The sequence below is a fragment of the Macaca thibetana genome, chromosome 9 (genome assembly GCF_024542745.1).
Source record: "Macaca thibetana thibetana isolate TM-01 chromosome 9, ASM2454274v1, whole genome shotgun sequence".
In the NCBI taxonomy this organism is placed as follows: domain Eukaryota; kingdom Metazoa; phylum Chordata; class Mammalia; order Primates; family Cercopithecidae; genus Macaca; species Macaca thibetana.
Window position 1 is genome coordinate 46,902,105 of NC_065586.1, and position 19,427 is coordinate 46,921,531.

Here is a 19,427-nt window from a genome sequence, read left to right on the forward strand (position 1 = left end):
AGTTTTTGGATAAACTGTTATGAAGCAATGATAATTAACATGCTATTCTTGGATTCCTGAGATAATTTCAATTTGTCATTATTGTATAATAAATAATGTATTCAGTCTTTGACCCTAGTTCTTGGGAGAGAACCTCTTAATTCATGGAATTTCCTTGGTAGGAGGAGTGCCTTTGTTATCCACGAGCCTCACGGATCATTCCTGAGATTATGCTAACAAGATGACTCAGAAAGGGGTCTGCTCACCAGAAAGGCCACCATGTGTAGAAGGATGGCGTTTGAGCCAGCTAAGCCTCTAAGGAAGAAAGGAGAGAACACTGAAGGTTTGAGTTCAATCACATGGCAAATTATTCCATTACACCTACATATAAAATCTCCATACACCATGGCTCAGGTAGGATTCCTGATTGGTGAGCATACTGATGTGTCAAGAGGGTGACACACCATGATTCCAGGAGAAGAGAGCACAGAAGCTCCTTGTTAGGAACCCTCCCAGTTCCCTGTATCTCATTTGGCTGGTCCTGATCTGTATTCTTCATAATTAAAGTGTAACTTAAGTATACCGCTTTCCCAAGTTCAGTCAGTCACTTTATAAATTATCAAACTTGAGGGGATTCATGGGAACCCCCAGATTTTCAGCCAGTTCATTGGAAGCACAGGTGGTCTGGGGACCACCAAACTTTTAACTGGTACTTGCAGCAAGGGCAGTCTCGTTGGGAACTGCGCCCTTAAACCTGTGGAGTCTCAGGCAGACTGTGGAGTCTCAGAACTGTATTACAGTCAGCATTGTAGACATGAGATATATACATATAAAATATTTAAACATACTACTGCACTTGTTTTGCTTCTATCTTGTTAGATTTTACATAAGCAAGATTGGCCAATAATTTATTTCATATTAGCCACGCTTGGTTTTGGTATCAAGGTTATGCTAGTCACAATAAACTGAGGAACTTTCCTTAATTTGCTATTCTCTGGAACAGCATGTGTAAATGTGGACATACCTACGACCTGGATAGCTGAAAAGAATTCACCCTTAAGATAATCTGGGCCAGGTAGGGAGATGGGGCCTCGGGGAGAGACTCTGGAGCTGGTCCCGACCCGCAGACTACTCTCCCCTATGGCTGACTGTGCTGGGCTACGCAAGGCCAGGGCTCCCACCATTCTCGAAATGCCACAGGTACTAAACAGACAAGTACTTTGAAACAAGAAGATGTTTCTAAAAGAGGAAGTTCACTACACTTGCTCACTACAACGATGTAGTGAATGAACGTTCTATTTGTCAAACTCTGTGGTTATCCTTTATGTCACAAGAAGCTGGGAATTAAATATAAAATTTCAAAACCAATAAAGTCTATGATATTACTGAAAGAAAGTCTTTTTGCAGCAATTTTTGTTATTAAGCATCTGAGTTTTTTGAAGCACAAATTCCCAAAACTCCAGTATGGGGAGAGGCATCCTGATTTTCAACTATTAAAGGAACGGCAAAGTGGCCATTCTGGAAAAGAAGTACAGTTATGCAGTAAAGCCATTAAAACATCAGATACAGACAATCCTAGCCACTTTGAAAAGCAATATGAATCTAGTTCTTCTAGCACTCATAATGACAGCAGCAGTGATAATGAGCAGACTTTGTTTCCTCCATTCTACCAGGAAACGGACCAAATTCAACAAGTATTAGACCACAGCTGCACAAAAAAGCATAATGAAAAAGAAAGCTGATCTCAAAGCTAATGCCAAACACAAACAACAGACAGTAGTGGATGTCACTGAGCAGTTAGGCTATTGCAAATTAGATACTCAGGAGAAAGCTGCTACATGTGAACTTCCTTTACAGAAAGTAAATACTCAAGAGTTCTTCAAATAGTACTTTGCCTGAAAGATTAAAGCTTCAGAAAATTCTGAAAGTAAATACAGTAGGTCAGAAATAACTCTAGTAGGAGTTATTAAGTGCGGAGTTAATACGTTATTAATAACTTAAGGAGTTATTAAGTTATTAATAAGAAAAGTGCAGGCACTTTAACAGAAAATTTGCCAAATCAAACCAAGTTTCTAGGTCAGTCTCTAGTGCAGGTGTGTCCTGAAGTGGCAGAGAAACTTAAAGTTTTGAAGGAGACTTTGGGTGGAAGACACAAGAAACTTTGAGGTTTTTGTATGGTCAGAATTATGCTTCTGTGTGTCTGAAACCCGAAGCCTCTCTGGTTAAAGAACTTAGTGACACCGGGTGTAGTGGCTCATGCCTGTAATGCCAGCACTCTGGGAGGCCAAGACAGGCGGATCACCTGATGTCAGGAGTTCCAGACCAGCCTGGCCAACATGGTGAAACCCTGTCTGTACTAAAAATATAATAATTAGCTGGGTGTGGTGGCAGGTGCCTATAATCCCAGCTACTTGGGAGGCTGAGGCAGAAGAATTGCTTGAATCCAAGAGGCGGAGGTTGCAATGAGTGGAGGTCACACCACTGCACTCCAGCCTGGGTGACAGAGCGAGACTCTGTCTCCCAAAAAAAAAAAAAAAAAAAAAGAACTTAATGACTTAATGACATAATCTCAGACCCAGATAGTCTCATTCCCCCTGCCTGGAAGGAGTCTCAACAGTTTGGATGAGTCTTTACCTTTTAGGGGCTCAGATACAGCCATTAAACCACTGACGAGAACTTGGAAAAAGAAACTGAAAAGTTAAATCTGAAGATCAGGGAGTTTTATAGAGGATGATATGTTTTGGATAAAGAAACCACCAAATCACAAGACTCAGAAGGGATACGTCTTAAACACAATGAGCTTTTTTTCCAGGTTGTTAACATTTGGAAAACTGACCACAGCAAATCTTGGAGCAGGAAGGATACTGAAGAGATAATTGTTAAATTTTCAAGTAGTTTCTTTAGTCATTCTGCCTTTTGGTTTACAGTGCCATCTCCACGGCTGGCATTACTATTTTACAGGTAAGTTGAAATTTGCCCCTAGTAAACTTTCATAAATGTGCAATATTTTTTCTACTGTAAAAATAGCCTAAAATGGTGGGACCAAGTTTTCCCTAATTCTTCATATAATAAATGAAGTCTCTGAAGTGGCTTTTTTTCCTTAAAAAAAAAAAAAAAAGAGAGAAAAAGAAAAAAAGATCATCTGGGCCCAAGGTTTATCTCTAAGTGTATGAAAGTGGGTGGCTCTTTTAATTACAAATCCAGTTTCTCTAACAGTTATAGAAATATCCAAGTTTTCTATTTACTCTAAGTCAATTTTTGTTGTTATAATTTTCTAGAAAATTGACATTTAAATTGTAAAATTTATTGGTATAAAGTGATTCAAGATTTTATTTTTAAGACTTTCTTCTGTATCTTCCTTTTACATCCTCAGTATTATTTGTACTTTATATTTTTTCTTGATCAATCTTTCAAATAGTTTATTAGCCTTTTCATAAAAAACAACTTTCAGCTTTGTTAATCCTCTTCAATGTATCTTCAAAAAAAAATTCATCATTTCAAACACCAATTCTATCACACTTATTATATAGAAGCTTGGATAAGTTTCTCTTTGTGCCTAAGTTTCCTCATCTGTAAAGTGCACATAATAACAATACCCCCCTCATATGGCTTTGGGAAGATTAAATGAGATAATCTTTGTGAAGAACATGGAACAGTGCTTGGAATAGAGTAAGAACTCTAGAAGTGTTAGCTTTTATCTGTATCATCTATTTGACTTCACTTGAATTTACTGCCTTGTTCTTTCCCTAACTTAGATTAGCTTATTAGTATTCAAATCTTCTTTTAAAATATGAATATTTAAGGCTTCAGGGTTTCACACAAGCTTTAGTATGTCCTAAGTTTCTTTTTTTTTTTTAAATAAGGTCTTGTGCTCTGTAGCCTAGGTTGGAGAGTAATGGTGTGATCATGGCTCACTGCAGCCTCAACTTTCCAAGCTCAAGCAATCCTCCCACCTCAGCTTTCTGAGTAGGGGCTACAGGGGGACACCACAGTGCCGGGCTAATTTTTATTTTTTTTGGTAGAGGCGGGATCTCACTATGTTGCTCAGGCTGTTATTTTCTCTATTATTTTGTTCAAGGTGTTCACTAAATTGATTATTTTATATTTAATCTGTGAGATTTACCGGTGTGTTTTTAAATTTCCAAACGTGTATAGTTTGTTATTCATTTCCAACATCCACGCTTTCTTGCCAGAAAATATGGTTGATTTTATTTGAAATGTATAAGAACTTGCTGTATAGCCCAGTAAACGGTCACTTTCATAAAACACTCCATATGTGCTTGAAAGAACTTTTTTTTTTTTTTTAAAGAGTTGTAAGAGGTATTTCAGACTTTTCTTTTTTAAAGACAAGGTCTTGCTCTGTTGCCCAGGCTGGACTGCAGTGATGTGATCACTGCTTATTGCAGCTTCCAACTCCTGGGCTCAAGCCATCCTCCCTCCTCAGCTTGCCCAGTACAGGCATCTGTCATCATGCCTAGCCCAGACTAACTTGTAAAACCAAATGACCTTGCCATTCTCTCTGCTTAAAAACCTAAAAAATATCCTCATTTCATAGCCTAAAATTAGTAACATAAGACTTTTTGTGATATGACATCTGCTGAGGTCTCTACTACTGTCCTCCCCTCTCCTCTATACCCTTACGATGCTCCAACTCTACCAAAGTCAGTGCAGCCGCTCTCCCTTCACAGGCATTCCTTCCGGGCTTCCATTCCTCTGCGCAGCCTTTGTGTCCTCGTTGTTCTTTGCCAGAGTAACTACAGTGTTCTCTTTAGGACTTGATCTGTGAGTTCCCTTGTGTATGCAATCCTCGATCCCAACTCATCAGGCTGCGTGAGGAGTCCCGTTCAACTTCTAGTACACCCAGCACACACCACAGCTGCTTCGCAGATCTTGAGCAATGTTCACTCAAAAATGACTTAATGATGACTTGGTTATGTGCCATGTACTGACTATCCAACGGTAAATAAAACAGACATGATTCCTCCTCTTATAAAGCTTAGTCAGCTGATTTTTTCACTTATCTTGCTGCAATGTAATTGCCACTGTCTAGCACATTTCTAAGCAAAGGAATAAAAATGTTCAATAAATAAATTTAAGCAATAAAAAATAGTAATATCTTGCTAAGGGCAATATACTTGGGGAATTAAACCAACCATAAAACTACATAATGCACTCTTAACAGTTCTTTATAAGTATACTGGCATCTAAAAATGTATCTCTAGATCTTACAGTAACAGCCAGTTACTACTGACAGTGCTAGCTCAAGAACTTTGTTCCCAAAATCACCATCCTTTTGTGATTTCTAGACATCAGAGAACAGAAATTTAGATTCACATCATAAAATGGAGGACCTTAATATACTTAAAACCTCTCTTTCCAAAATATTTCTGGTTTGTTTCATACTTTGAATTAGCTTAAAACTTTCAACTATCATGAATAGTCAAGCACTAAGTTTACTGTTTTTTTATATTATCACATAAGAAATCTAATAATATAAAGCTGTATTCACAATTAAGTCTTTCTCATATTGGTACTAAACAATGCACCTACCTTATGCAAAAAACATGAAAAAGAACTTTTTATGCAAAAACTTTTCCTGAACATATAAGGGCTGTCTTTAAAAATTATGACCTCAAAAAGGAGAACTTTGGGCCAGGTGTGGTGGCTCATGCCTGCAATCCATCTCAGCACTTTGGCAGGCTGAGGTAGGAGGATCATTTGAGCCCAGGAGTTCAAGGCTGTGGTGAGCCATGATCTGCCACTGCACTCCAGCCTGGGCAACAGAGCAAGACCCTGTCTCAAAACAACAACAACAACAACAACAAAACTGTGAGCTAAATTAAAGGACTAGTTCTAAAGACTAGGAAATGTTAAAATGGGTGTAAGTAGACAACCTAATGAATTACACCCTCACTGGGTGGAGCTGGCTAGCTTGCAAGCTGGCTAGAAATGCAGAATCCCAGACGTGCTGAATCAGAATCTTTTAACAAGACCCCCAGGTGACATGCACGTACAATAAATTTGAAAAGCACTAGATAAGACCACCTTTATTTAGCTGCTTAGTCTACCCTGTTTAATTTAAGCTTCCTGGAAATATTCACTAATTGAGTAATTAACTTTTTTTTTTCTGAAATGGAGTCTTGCTCTGTCACCCAGGCTGGAGTGCAGTGGCGCTGAGCACTGGGTGCGGAGCTCACTGCAACCTCTGCTTCCCAGGTTCAAGCCATTCTCCTGCCTCAGCCTCCCAAGGAGCTGGAATTACTGGTATGCACTACTATGCCTGGCTAATTTTTGTATTTTTAGTAGAGACAGGGTTTCACCATGTTAGCCAGGCTGGTCTCAAACTCCTGACCTCAAGTGATCCACCCGTCTCGGCCTCCCAAAGTGCTGGGATTACAGGCATGAGCCACTGCACCCGGCCTGAGTAATGAATTTTTTTTAACTTCCTCTCCCCTACTCTCCCCACCCCAAAAGAGAGCAAGATGCTTTCTGGGTGCTTCGTAGTATTTACTTACTCACCCAACATATATTTATTGTTCATGCACTGCATTAGCTGCCATAAAGATAAACTATTACTTTTTTTTTTTTTTTTTTTTTTTTTTTTTGAGACGGAGTCTCGCTCTGTAGCCCAGGCTGGAGTGCAGTGGCCGGATCTCAGCTCACTGCAAGCTCCGCCTCCCGGGTTCACACCATTCTCCGGCCTCAGCCTCCCGAGTAGCTGGGACTACAGGCGCTGCCACCTCGCCCGGCTATTTTTTGTATTTCTTAGTAGAGACGGGGTTTCACCGTGTTAGCCAGGATGGTCTCGATCTCCTGACCTCGTGATCCGCCCATCTCGGCCTCCCAAAGTGCTGGGATTACAGGCTTGAGCCACCGCGCCCGGCCAAACTATTACTTTTTAAATGGCACAGGTAAACTAATAAAATTCAGATGAGGAAAGGAAAGTTAAACTAATATTTACTGATATAAACTAATATTACTTACTATGAGGATGTGATACATAGGAGCAACATTCCCTGGTGTCTATTATTTGCCAGGCATTGTTCTAGATGCTGCTCAAAATAACTTTCTGCAATCATGAAAGTCTCTATGTTATTCAATAAAGTGGACACTAACCACATGTGGCTACTTGGTAGCCAAAATACATGTGGCTAATGACAACCATATTGGATAGTGCAGTTCTAGAAGCTTATACTTACTACCTATCTGATTCACTGATCAATCCTGACAAGCCAGTGTAAATGTGGATCTAAGGCACAGAAGTTACTGGTAGACTATCAAAAATGGTATGACTAGTAACAGAGCACAGAAGCCACAGTTCAAATCCAAAGACATGGGAAAAGAAGATTAATTCCAGGCAATGGGATCAGATAAGCCTTCATCAAAGTGTTGGCATCTAAGCTCACACTTGAATAATGGAAAGATTTCAACATACTAGGATGTGAGAGAGGCATTCCAGACTGGGAAATCCAGAGGCAAAAGCACAAAGTCAGAAAAGCATGGTAAAGATAAGGAATAGAGTGAGATCAGTAAGACTGAAAAACAGCATCACTATCTAGTTTTATATTTGGTTTATCTTACCAATTACGATTTTTTCCTAAAGAACAAAGGAATAAAGAATGATTAAGTGTAGGCAGGAATTAATTCATAAGATTTTCAAATGCTAGTGTAAAGTAGCCTGAACTTAACTCAACAGACAAGGAGAAATCGCTGGAGGTTTCAGAGCAAAGAAGTGAGTGCACCATGGTTTAGAAAAATCACTCTTGAAGCATTACATGGGATGAAAGGGACAGGGTGAGGTAGATAAGCCAAAGGGTAATTTCAGTAGTTCACATGAGAAGTAACCATCCCAACAAGAGGCAATGAGAATAGAGAAGTGGAAGAAAACTATTATAGAGGTGGAGCTGACGGAATTTAGCAACTTCTAGATCTGATAGAAAGTAGAGATGCAGTTATCACAGGTGGTTCCCAAATTTAAATCCTGGGTTGCTGGAAAGATTACAGACCATCAGGAGACAGAGGTGCAAGAAGCTTTTGAAAACATACAAGCAGCTGTAACTAAGGCTGAGAAAATAAACAAATGTGTTCCTACTGTTCCTAAACCCTCAGAAACAACAGAAAAATGTTTAAAAATAGAAGAATATTATGTGTAACCGAGATGGAAGACTAGAATGGGTACCAAAGGCAGGAAGAAAAGGTAGTATGTTAAAAGCAAAAATTATTAAATATGTAACAAAAAAGTGGAGTTAATTTATAAAACTAAAATGCTGCCTCTTTGAAAAGACCCACGAAATATATCTAGAAAGGTCAATATCCCTAGGAAGTCTAAGCACAAAAATAAAGAAGAAACGAATAATATGAAGTACAAGGAGGCCTACCAAAAATAATTATAAATATTCAAGTATAATAGTATTAAATAATAGTTAACACTTAGAGCTCTATAGGCCAGGCACTGTTCTACATACTTCATATGTTAAATTCTTTAATCTTCACACTAACTTTATGAGACGGATATTCTCATTAGGCATAATTTTATAAGAATAAATCTGAAAATTAAGAATGTATGGATTGGGCGTGGTGGCTCACACCTGTAATCCCAGCACTTTGGGAGGTCAAGGCAGGTGGATCATTGAGGTCGGGAGTTTGAGACCAGCCTGACCGACATGATGAAACCCCGTCTCTACTATAACTACAAAAATTTAGCCAGGCGTGGTGGCAGGCACCTGTAGTCCCAGCTACTCGGGAGGCTGAGGCAGAATTGCTTGAACCCAGGAGGTAGAGGTTGCAGTGAGCCAAGATGGCACCACTGTACTCCAACTTGGGCAACAGATGGAGACTCTTATCTCAAAAAAAAAAAAAGGTATGACTTTCTAGAAAGGTATTAATACCAAAATTAACTCAACAGAGAATGTAATACACAGACCAATAACCTAAGAAACAGAGGGCCCCAAGATGGCAGTGGGATCGAGGTGAAGGAGGGTGGTGAGGAGGGCAATGGGGTGAAGGGTGGGGAAGAGGGACTGAAAGACTTTGGTGCATAGCGTTTAAAATTTTATACAGGAACTTATTAATAGGCTGCTTACATAATCTTTTTACACACATACATATACACATGTGTGTATGTGACTTTTTTTTTTTTTTTTTTTTTTTTTTTTTTGAGACGGAGTCTTGCTCTGTCGCCCAGGCTGGAGTGCAGTGGCCGGATCTCGGCTCACTGCAAGCTCCGCCTCCCGGGTTCACGCCATTCTCCTGCCTCAGCCTCCCCAGTAGCTGGGACTACAGGCGCCCGCCACCACACCCGGCTAGTTTTTTGTATTTTTTAGTAGAGACGGGGTTTCACCGTGTTAGCCAGGATGGTCTTGATCTCCTGACCTCGTGATCCGCCCGTCTCGGCCTCCCAAAGTGCTGGGATTACAGGCTTGAGCCACCGCGCCCAGCCCGTATGTGACTATTTTTAAATAGAGATGGGGTCTTGAACTCCTGGCCTCAAGCAATTCTCCCACCTTAGCCTCCCAGAGTGTTGGCATCACAGGCATGAGCCGCCGTGCTTGGCCAATATATAATCTTATAAAAATAAAATAATCATTTTAAAAAGCAGCAATGAGGAAAAAGAAAAACAAAAGGGGCAATGAGATGTTCTCTATCCCCTGCCCTATAAAAGACAGAGCAGGGAAAGGAGAAAGAAAAGGAAGGAAGGAAGAATACATAAGATATAATCAGAGGTTAAACTGGAGTATCTGTGACACCAAGACTGGAAATTACCTTTCACAGTTGAAACTATCAGACAGTAGTGCAAGAGAGAAATTATTAGGCTGGAAGATAGTTAGGAATTGAAATGTAGTAACAGAGTATGAGGAGATGCTACTGAAAACGTTGTGGCATGCTCTCCCCACTATATCATATGGAGCTGCAAATTCACAAACCACCGTCTGCATCTAAAAGCACCCAAAATGGGCCAGGCGCAGCGGCTCATGTCTATAATCCCAGCACCTTGGAGGCCAAGGCAGGCAGATCACTTGAGGTCAGGAGTTCGAGACCAGCCTGGACAACATTGTGAAACCCCATCTCTACTAAAAATACAAAAATCAGCAGAGAGACAGAGTGAGACTCCACCTCTAAATAAATAAATAAATAAGTAAAATTAAAGCACCCAAACTGGAGAAGAATCAAATAAGTAAACCAGAAGTAAATTCACTAAACTTAAATTAAGAAAAAATTAAACTTAAGAGAAGGAAGTCTGAATGGAAGAGAGTGGGACTAAACAGCCTCTTTTTCTGGAGTTGCAGAATAACCCAAAAGCCTGAAAGCGAGGCCTGGATGACATTTCTGAGACCAGGAGTTCTAGGTTTCTCTACAGAAGCAAGTGGATGTGTGGCTAATTTTTTTTTTTTTTGCTTTGTCACCCAGGCTGAAGTGCAGTGGCACAATCTCGGCTCACTGCAACCTCCACCTCCCAGGTTCATGACATTCTCCTACCTCAGCCTCCCGAGTAGCTGGGATTACAGGTGTGCACTACCATGCCCGGCTGATTTTTGTATTAAAAGGGGCCAAAAAGGAAATAAGAGACCAGAAGCCTGGAGAAGAGGCACGCTGACAGCCCGAAGGAAGGGAATACAGAGTGCCAATCTTTATCTTATATGAATGCCCAACACAAGGCACCTCCCACGGAAGAGGCATTCAACTACACCCCAAGGACAGACAGGATGGCTCGTCAGTGCTGTCAGCCAGCTTCTTCCCAAGGCAGGAGTACCAGGCCTGTCAATGGAGCCTGTGGAGTGACAGAGAGGAAGGCTCTACATAGGCCCAACAGCATGGGCTCCTTCTTATGACAGGTGACCTAACTACTGCCACTGCCAAATGCCAACTAACAAGGAGGGTGCAGAAGCAACACTCCAGATGCGGGCTTGCCTTCCCTGCCCAGAGAACACCCTACTGCCAGCACAACTGAGGGCCCTTAGAGCATTCTCATGTGAATGTCAAGGATGGAAATAAGAGCTCAGGACCAGCTGCAGTGGTGGAGATTTTAACCCTCTTGTTTTAGATATTTCTTTTAGTGATTATAATCAGTCACCACTCTGCAGGGTCAGTGACAGAGCAGATCTAATGGGGCATGAGGGAATCTCACTGGTAAAAGGGGCAGACCACAGAGACCCTCATGGTGCTCTGCAGCTCACCCCTCTCCACACTGTGGCTCTGGTGGGCAGTTCTATGTGACACGCACAGCGTCTGACTCAAGTGGGAGTGGAGGCACTGCTGTTTTGTTCCTTGGAGACTTTGCAAACCTAAGGGAGACTGCTCAACAGCATGGAGGTGCAAGCACAGACCTGCCCGAGTTAAAGCTCACAGAGCAACCTTCAAATAACAACAGGTGAAAGTTGGTACATGCATGTCCCTTTGGTGGGACAACAGTGAGGAACATTCAGAAGATACCCACAGGGCTGAAGCCCAGTTGCCCACAGTGGGAACTGGATCACCCACTTAATGAAACTTCACTCCCTTCTCTGTCTCACTTTTCCCGTTCTCTCACCTCTGCTTTTTGGTTCATCTCCCAAATAACCTATCAGCCGGTAAGTCTTTTTCTCGGGCTCTTCTTTCAAGGGAACACAAACTAAGTGGTAAAGTCAAGATTCAAACTGAAGTCCTCTGGCTACACTGCTGTGCTTTTAAACAGAGTATGCTGCGTCGGGCGTGGTGGCTCACTTTGTGAGGCCAAGGTAGGCAGATCACCTGAGGTCAGGTGTTCAAGACCAGCCTGGCTAACATGGCGAAACCCCGTCTCTAGTAAAAATACAAAATTGGTCGAGCGTGGTGGCGGGTGCCTGTAATCCCAGCTACTCGGGAGGCTGAGGCAGGAGAATCACTTGAACCCGGGAGACAGCAGTTGCAGTGAGCCAAGATCATGCCATTGCACCCCAGCCTGGGCAACAAGAGCGAAACTCCGTATCAAAAAAAAAAAAAAAAAAAAAAAAGATAATAGTTCAACACAAAGCCTGACTTAAAAAACAAAACAAAAAAACAAAACACAAATGCCTTCCTTCCTCAATAATGTAATGGCTTCCAGTTTTACACATGCATAATTATAAAACAATTAGTGACTATTTTCAATAGAGAGAGACTGTTTCTAAATATGGCTAAGTTCTAAATCAGTCATAAATTAAGAGTTGGTAAAAATTTTAATAAATGCATTTTAAAAGCCAGTTTTCTATAATTAAGTAACTTACTGCCTTATTACACAATATTTCTCTAATGGACAGTACCATAATAATGCTTATCTGTTAATATGGAACCATCGAATTCTACTTAATGAATTTTTCACAGGTCCCCATTCCTCAAGCAGTACTTCTATTAAAACGAGATACCATCCTTTGGTAATGGTATCAGAATTATACCTGTAGAAATACTTTAAACATTCTTAAATTTTACTGAATCTTACATAGCATTTAACATGATAGCAAAAAAGATAGAACTATGAACAGAATACTGTTTATTTCCTTAAAAACTGCTTTTGTAAAAGACGTAATACTTTGCTTTTTTCATAAAATCTCCCTTTGAATATGTTAAGCTGGAAAAAGAATGTGAAAAAAAACTTGTTGCATATAAGCAAATTAAGAGACCAACAGTACAGTAAAACATAAATTTTAACATTTCTCTACATTTAGAAAAGTAGGATCCAACTTACGTTAGCTATTAATGAGGCCAACATTATCCCCACCATCTAGGCTCAAAATTTGGGTAGCATCATCTCTTTCCAACATCTAGTCACACATCAGTGTCCCTTCTTCTGCCACAATACCTTTACCATTGAGTCTTTCTTTTCTCTTTCCACAATCACCACCCTGATTGAATTCTGATCAACTCAAGCCTAACTACTGCCACAATCTCCTCACTCAGCTCCCTACCTCCTCACTTCATTTCTCTAATGATGTATAGTTTATATATCACTGCTACAGTAATTTCCCTAAAAGAGCTTTCTTCACATCATACTTTCTACCCTTTCTAAGACCTTTACCACATTCCTACAAAAACATTCACTTTCTATCCATCCACTTTTCCAGAAATATCCTTTACCCATCTAAATTTAACTCATCTTTCAAAGCTCAGCTCACATAACCTCCTATGTTCTACTGGTGCTTCTCAGTTACAGGACCCTGACTAGAAGCAACAATTTACTCCTGTGGCATTCCTCACTTTTGCGTGGCAATGTTGGTTATCATTACTTATATTACTTATATACGCTAACTGGACTATATACCACCAAGGGTAGGGCGCAGGTTACTTTCTGATTCCTCCTTTGTGACTTGCTGCCACATAGTTTAATAGGTACCAAAAAAGTAATATCCTGTAGAATAAAAATAAGTGCTTTGGGGGCTTTAGAATAAGAAAAGACATATATTTAGAGTCAAAGCAATACAGATTAGAAAGAACTTTAGGGATGAATTGGCATTTGAGATGTGGTTTTTAAGGTTCATAGGCACTCCACAAGAGAGAGGAAGGGCCAAAAATATGCCGAGAGAAAAGAAAATGCAGGACAATTTCAAATCACTAGATGAAGAGTACAGTACATAGGGGAACAGAAGAAAATTAAACATTTTCTAAACAACCAATGCTTAAACGGGTAAGTTGACCCCCATCTTAAGTTGACAGCTTCATTATTTCTTGCTTGAAACAGTTAAGAATATCCTAACTTGTCTCTCCAGTTTTGGTTTTTCCTTTTTCCAAACTACCATTCATATCACCAATGATATGGTTTGACTGTGTCCCCACCCAAATCTCATCTTGAACTGTAGCTCCCATTATTCCCACATGTTGTGGGAGGGACCCAGTGGGAAATAATTGAATCATGGGGGCGGTTTCCCCTATACTCTTCTCTTGGTAGTGAATACGTCTCACAAGATCTGATGATTTTGTAAGAGGTTTCCCCTTTCGCTTGGCTCTCATTCTCTCTGCCTGCTGCCATGCAAGACGTGCCTTTCACCTTCTGCCATGATTGTGAGGCCTCTCTAGCCACGTGGAACTGAGAGTCCATTAAACCTCTTTACTTTATAAATTACCCAGTCTTGGGTATGTCTTTGTCAGCAGCATGAAAACTGACTAATACAAACATCATATTAATTTTAACAAAAAATTATGATCCAAAATATCTTTAAATGTTAAAATTTTTCAATGACTGCCCATTTTTCACAAAATAAAAGTCTAGACTCCTTGCCATGGCATTCAAAATTCTTCATAAGGTCCTTTCCAGCCTTGTCCTTCAAACTCTCTCTCCTATTCTAAATTCAAGCCATACAAAAATTATTCTATCTTCTGTACATTCTATACACTTTCAAGCTCTGCCTCCACCCCGCTCTGGGTTCTGTGCATGAAATTAATTCCCTTGCCTTCTGTGAGTATGGAAAACACTCAAACTATTTTTCCTCTGCCCTCTCACCAAAACAATCAACAAGGAAGACTTTTCTTACCAAATGTGTGAGGGTTTCTCCCCACCAACAAGCAAGCAGACAATTCTGCATCAGACACCAGCTGGAACCTCCAATTCAATTCCGACACTATCCACCTGGAGACAGCACCAGATCCCACAGGTTGGGGGATCAATCCTCAAGGTGGTCCCCACTTCCAATGCCAATGGCAAGCCCAGGTTATTTTACCTGTGCTTCTGACCAACCAGCCATAAATCCAGGTATCCACAACCCCTTTTTCTCAGGTTCTATTAGTTTGCTAGAGCAGCTGACAGAATTCAAGGAAACATTTATGTTTACAGGTTTATTATTGAGGATGTTGCAAAGAATAGATAAAGAGATGTACAGGGCACCAGAGCCTGCACATGTTCAGAATCCAGAAGCTCTCTGAACCCAGTTCTTTTGGATTTTTATGGAACGTTCATTCTGTAGGCATGACTAACTAAACCACGGGTCACTGGTGATCAACTTAACCCTCTGCCCTTCTCCCCTCCCTAAATGTTGGGGGTTGGGGGGGTGGGAACTGAAAGTTCTGATTCTAATCCTGCCTTAGTCTTTCTGCTGACCAGCCCCCAACCTAAAGCTAACCAGCGGGCTGCCATCTACTAGTTAACTCATTAGCATACAAAAAAGACATCACTTCAGAAGTTTCAAGGATTTTAAGACTTGAATGCCAGGAAATGGCATCAAAAACCAAATACGTATTTTACAGTATTACACTTTCCAATTTCCATTCGGCAATCTTCTATTCGTCCATCAAGACTCTGCTCAAATATTATCTCTTCTCTGAAGCCTGCCTGACAATTCTCTCCTCTCACAACATTGGTGTAGTCTTTCTAGGTGATGCCAATATACTTTTTTTTTTTGACATGGTCACTCGTATTTTTAAATTTTTTTGAAAAATTATAGCTGTATGCAATTATGGGTGTACCATGATGTTATAATTATAATCTATGTATACAGTGTGGAATAATCAAATAAATCATTTCAATCATAATATAGCACTTCTCGGATTGCACTTAAATAACTGTTTTCATGCTCATCCATCTCTAGACAGACTGTTTTTTGAGTATAGCCAGGAACCTGTTTTTATTTAATGTTTTGCATTCTGATCTAACACAATGCCTGGCATACAGTAGGTGTTTAATAAATGCTTAAAGGGTGAAAGAAATGGACAGATGAAGGCAAAGCTATGCTATCTTTAAAATTAGAGGAATTTGTCCTTACTCTGGCAGACACGCAAACTGTCACCGACAATACAAGCAAAATTATCTCTTAAGATAATTTAAGCTGGCAGCAACATGTAAAGTGAAGTACGAGTGAGAAGAAGCACAAGCTGGGAGATCCCTGCAATATTTTCAGTGAAATGTAATGTAAGGACCTAAACTTGGATGGTGAAGGGGGACTCGGAAGGAGAAGATTCAAATATTTGTGATATGTTAGAGAAGTAAAACTGATAGGACTTCACTTGTGCCTAAGGGTAGGAAGCAAATGATGAGGAATCTGATACAGCACTAAGACTCTGAGCCTGGGTGACAAAGAGGTCCGTTAACAGAAGGAGAAATAGCGGGTGCAGAGCTCACGATGAATGATGTGCTAGATAATAGGAAGTCTGAGGCACTAAGCTGAGCCCTCTGTAAACAGCTGAAAATATGGGCTGGAAGCTTAGAGAAAATGCCGCAAATGAGATAGGAAGTTGAGAGAGATCATTTTAGAGACAACTGTGGAAATCATGAGACTAGGAAAGACATAAGAAAAAAAATAGAAGAATTTCAAAGATAAAACCTTGGGGAAGGTCATTATTATTTAAAAGTAGGAGGGAAAGGAAAAAAGGTGAAGGAGTAATTAAATAAGTAGAATCAGAAGAGCATACAGTCATGGAAACCAAAAGAACTGAGAAAGAAAAAAATGACCACAGCTCTACCAATCAAACAATATGAAACCTCATAAAAGAATTTGAGAGTCACAGTATTTTTCAGAAGAGCTAATCCAGCGGTTTGGCACGGGCAGGAGAAGGGCAAGTGAATGCTGCAAGTATTAACAGAAGCAGCGAGCAAAGCCTGCCACCTCCAGAAGCGTAAGCGTAGACTGCTTCACAAAACTATACATCCTATCTATTTCTTAAAATGTAGATCCCTAATGAATTCAAACCTTTTACCTGATCATTAGCCTCTAAATGGATTTTAAAACAGTAAGCCTGATTTCCCTGTACATACTGTCTTAGGATGGCTTCTTTCCTCCTATTTCTGGCAGCTCCTACCTCTTTAAATTCTATTTCCAATGATCTATTATTCTAACATGCTAAAAATATTATTCTGGGCTGGGCGTGGTAGCTTATGCCTGTAATCGCAGCACTTTGGGAGGCTGAGGAGGGAGGGTCACTTGAGTCCAGGTGTTCAAGACCAGCCTGAGCAACACAGAGGGATAATGAGACCCTGTTTCTATAAAAAAAAATAAATTAGCTGGGCATGGTGATGTGTGCCTGTAGTCCCAGCTATGTGGGAGACTGAGGCAGGAGGATCGCTTGAGCCCAGGGGGTTGAAACTATGCTCACACCACTGCAGTCCAGCCTGGGTGACAAAAGCAAGATCCTGTCTCCAAAAAAAAAAAATTAAAAAAAAAAAAAAAAATCCTGAATTCTAAAAAGCATAAAAACTTCAGAATAACATAAACATTCATTTTTCAATATAATCTTTTCTTTTCTTTTTTTTTTTTTTGAGACACAGTCTTGCTCTGTTGCCCAGAATGGAGTACAGTGGCACGATCTCAGCTCACTGCAACCTCTGCACCCTGGGTTCAAGCAACTCACACCTCAGCCTCCCAGGTGGCTGGGATCACAGGCTTACGCCATCATGCCCAGCTAATTTCTGCATTTTTAGTAGAGACGAGGTTTTGCCATGTTGGCCAGGCTGGTCTCGAACTCCTGGCCTTAAGTGATCCACCTGCCTCAGCCTCCCAAAGTGCTGGGATTACAGGTGCATCTGGCCTAATCTTGCATTCTGAACTCTGCCTTGCAAACTTAGGGTGAAAAAATAAACATATAAACCATTTAATGCTTATCTTCCAAAAGGAGATTTATGAAAGTGATTAGTAAGAAATAAATATCTTTCACTCCTGAAGAGGTTCAACATTTATGAGGAAAATATATTAGAATTATTTATGAACTCATCAGGAAGATGATTAAGGAAACTAAAAAAGCTACTATAAAGTGGTGTTACAAAGAAACTGAAGAACACTCAAATAAAGTGGCAATGTAGAAGGATTATTTTCAACTATTAAAAAATGAGAAATTTCGTATTATTCTAATTATGTTCTTTTCCTTACCTCCAAGATGTGGCTAGATAAAACTGTACTTCCGATTTTCTCCAAACAGCTTTGACCTATGCTTCCATCTCATGAATTCCAAGACAGTATTAAACTGATGCATATTTTCATAAGTCTGTTTAGGAAAAAAAGAACTTATTTAAGACTTAAGGAACACTGTCAGAATAATACATGTAGAAGCAATACTAGAAGTGTTTCACATGTACAACTATACCTTTCCAAAGTAAAGTCAACGAAAATTTGTAGAGTTTTTAAGAAATCTATCACTTTACCATGTTCCTCATCCTCTGCCCAAGCTTTACATTTGTAAAGCTAGTTCTGTGGGAACAGTACTTCCATATAAAATTCCTATCTTAGCTTAAGCTTTACAGAAAAAAAAAAATCTCATCTCAATTTGAAAAGAAAAAGAACAGGAACAGCTAGAAGCAGCACCAAAACGTACATTTCTACAATATTCAGATTCCTACTTAGACAATAATATATTGGATTATCTAGCTAATATCACTTTTTTCTACTTTTTTATTATGAAGTCTCATAACCAGTTTTCATTTCAGCCACAATTCTACCTAGAACATTAGGACTTGTGAGGGTGAAGAATTAATTGCACTGGTTGAGCTAAGTCCGTGGAATAGGTCTAAACTACCGTATATTAGTACTGCCATTAACACCTTACCCTTTAAGGGGCAAGCATTCATAAATCTAAAAGATAGAAACTATTAAAGGTTAATTTTTTTTTTTTTTTTTTGAGACAGGGTCTCGTTCTGTCACCCCTGCTGGAGTGCAGTGGCACAATCTTAGCTCACTGCGACTTCCGCCTCCTGGGTCAAGTGATAAAAAAAATTTTTAAAGATATGTCTGCTGTTTACTTAGCGATCTTAAAAATAATCTCAATCTTTTAACGGAAACTTCAAATAGCAAAGTATTCTGTTTCGTATTTTAAAAGCTGTATGAACATTGCCTATGCCCCATTGCAAGGTCAAATACCTTGTCTTCAAGTCCATTTAGAAGTATCACTTGTGTCACACTGAGGTTTAGCAGTCTTGGCAATAATGACTAAATTCATGTAAACGACGGCAACCTGAAACAGTCTAGCATATCAGGTAGCAGTCTTTCTTAAAGACAAGAGTCTCCACTCAGCAGACAGGCTGCTGTATCTTTCATGGTCTGGCTAAAGACAGCCTGACCCTGAATGCAATTAGCAATGCTTTGTCTGCTTTCAGGAGCCTTTCAGTCTTCTCAATGCACTAGTTACCCACAACTTAGCCAGGTCTCTAACATTTTTCAGAGTCCTCATATGACTATAAAACTCTCAGGCTGTCCCTCAGAGAAATGAGGGAAGGTAAAAATAAAGAGTTGGTGTTTCGTGTTCTTCTGAAATGCTCATAATCTTTAATTTCCCTTTTACTAATCAAGAAAAGAAATGCGGGCCAGGCACAGCAGCTCATACCTGTAATCCCAGCACTTTGGGAGGCTGAGATGGGCAGATCACCTGAGGTCAGGAGTTCGAGACCTGCCTGACCAACGTGGAGAAACCCTGTCTCTACTAAAAATACAAAAATTAGCCGCATGTGGTGGCACATGCCTGTAATCCCAGCTACTCTGGAGGCTGAGGGAGAAGAATCACTTGAACCGGGGAGGCAGAGGTTGCAGTGAGCTGAGATAGCGCCA

At 40.1% G+C, this 19,427-nt stretch overlaps 2 protein-coding genes and 1 pseudogene across 25 annotated transcripts in view; 1 reads left to right on the forward strand and 2 right to left on the reverse strand.

The window, feature by feature from the left end:
- SNCG (synuclein gamma) overlaps window positions 1–19,427 on the reverse strand; it is a 389,209-nt gene that overhangs the window by 102,622 nt on the left and 267,160 nt on the right. The gene's annotated exons all lie outside the window — the stretch shown is intronic.
- The window catches only part of BMPR1A (bone morphogenetic protein receptor type 1A), a 164,579-nt gene that overhangs the window by 66,332 nt on the left and 78,820 nt on the right, over window positions 1–19,427 (reverse strand). For 7 of the 9 annotated variants that reach the window (XM_050803863.1, XM_050803867.1, XM_050803868.1 and 4 more), the window contains one exon: window positions 17,760–17,874. The exons of 1 other annotated variant lie outside the window; for it this stretch is intronic. The gene's annotated coding sequence lies outside the window, so the exon portion shown is untranslated. Of the gene's footprint in view, window positions 1–11,506; window positions 11,905–17,759; window positions 17,875–19,427 lie in introns of those variants that run through there. One more of the 9 variants, XM_050803870.1, reaches the window with a different exon arrangement.
- On the forward strand, window positions 1,120–1,980 carry LOC126962244 (putative RNA polymerase II subunit B1 CTD phosphatase RPAP2; annotated as a pseudogene).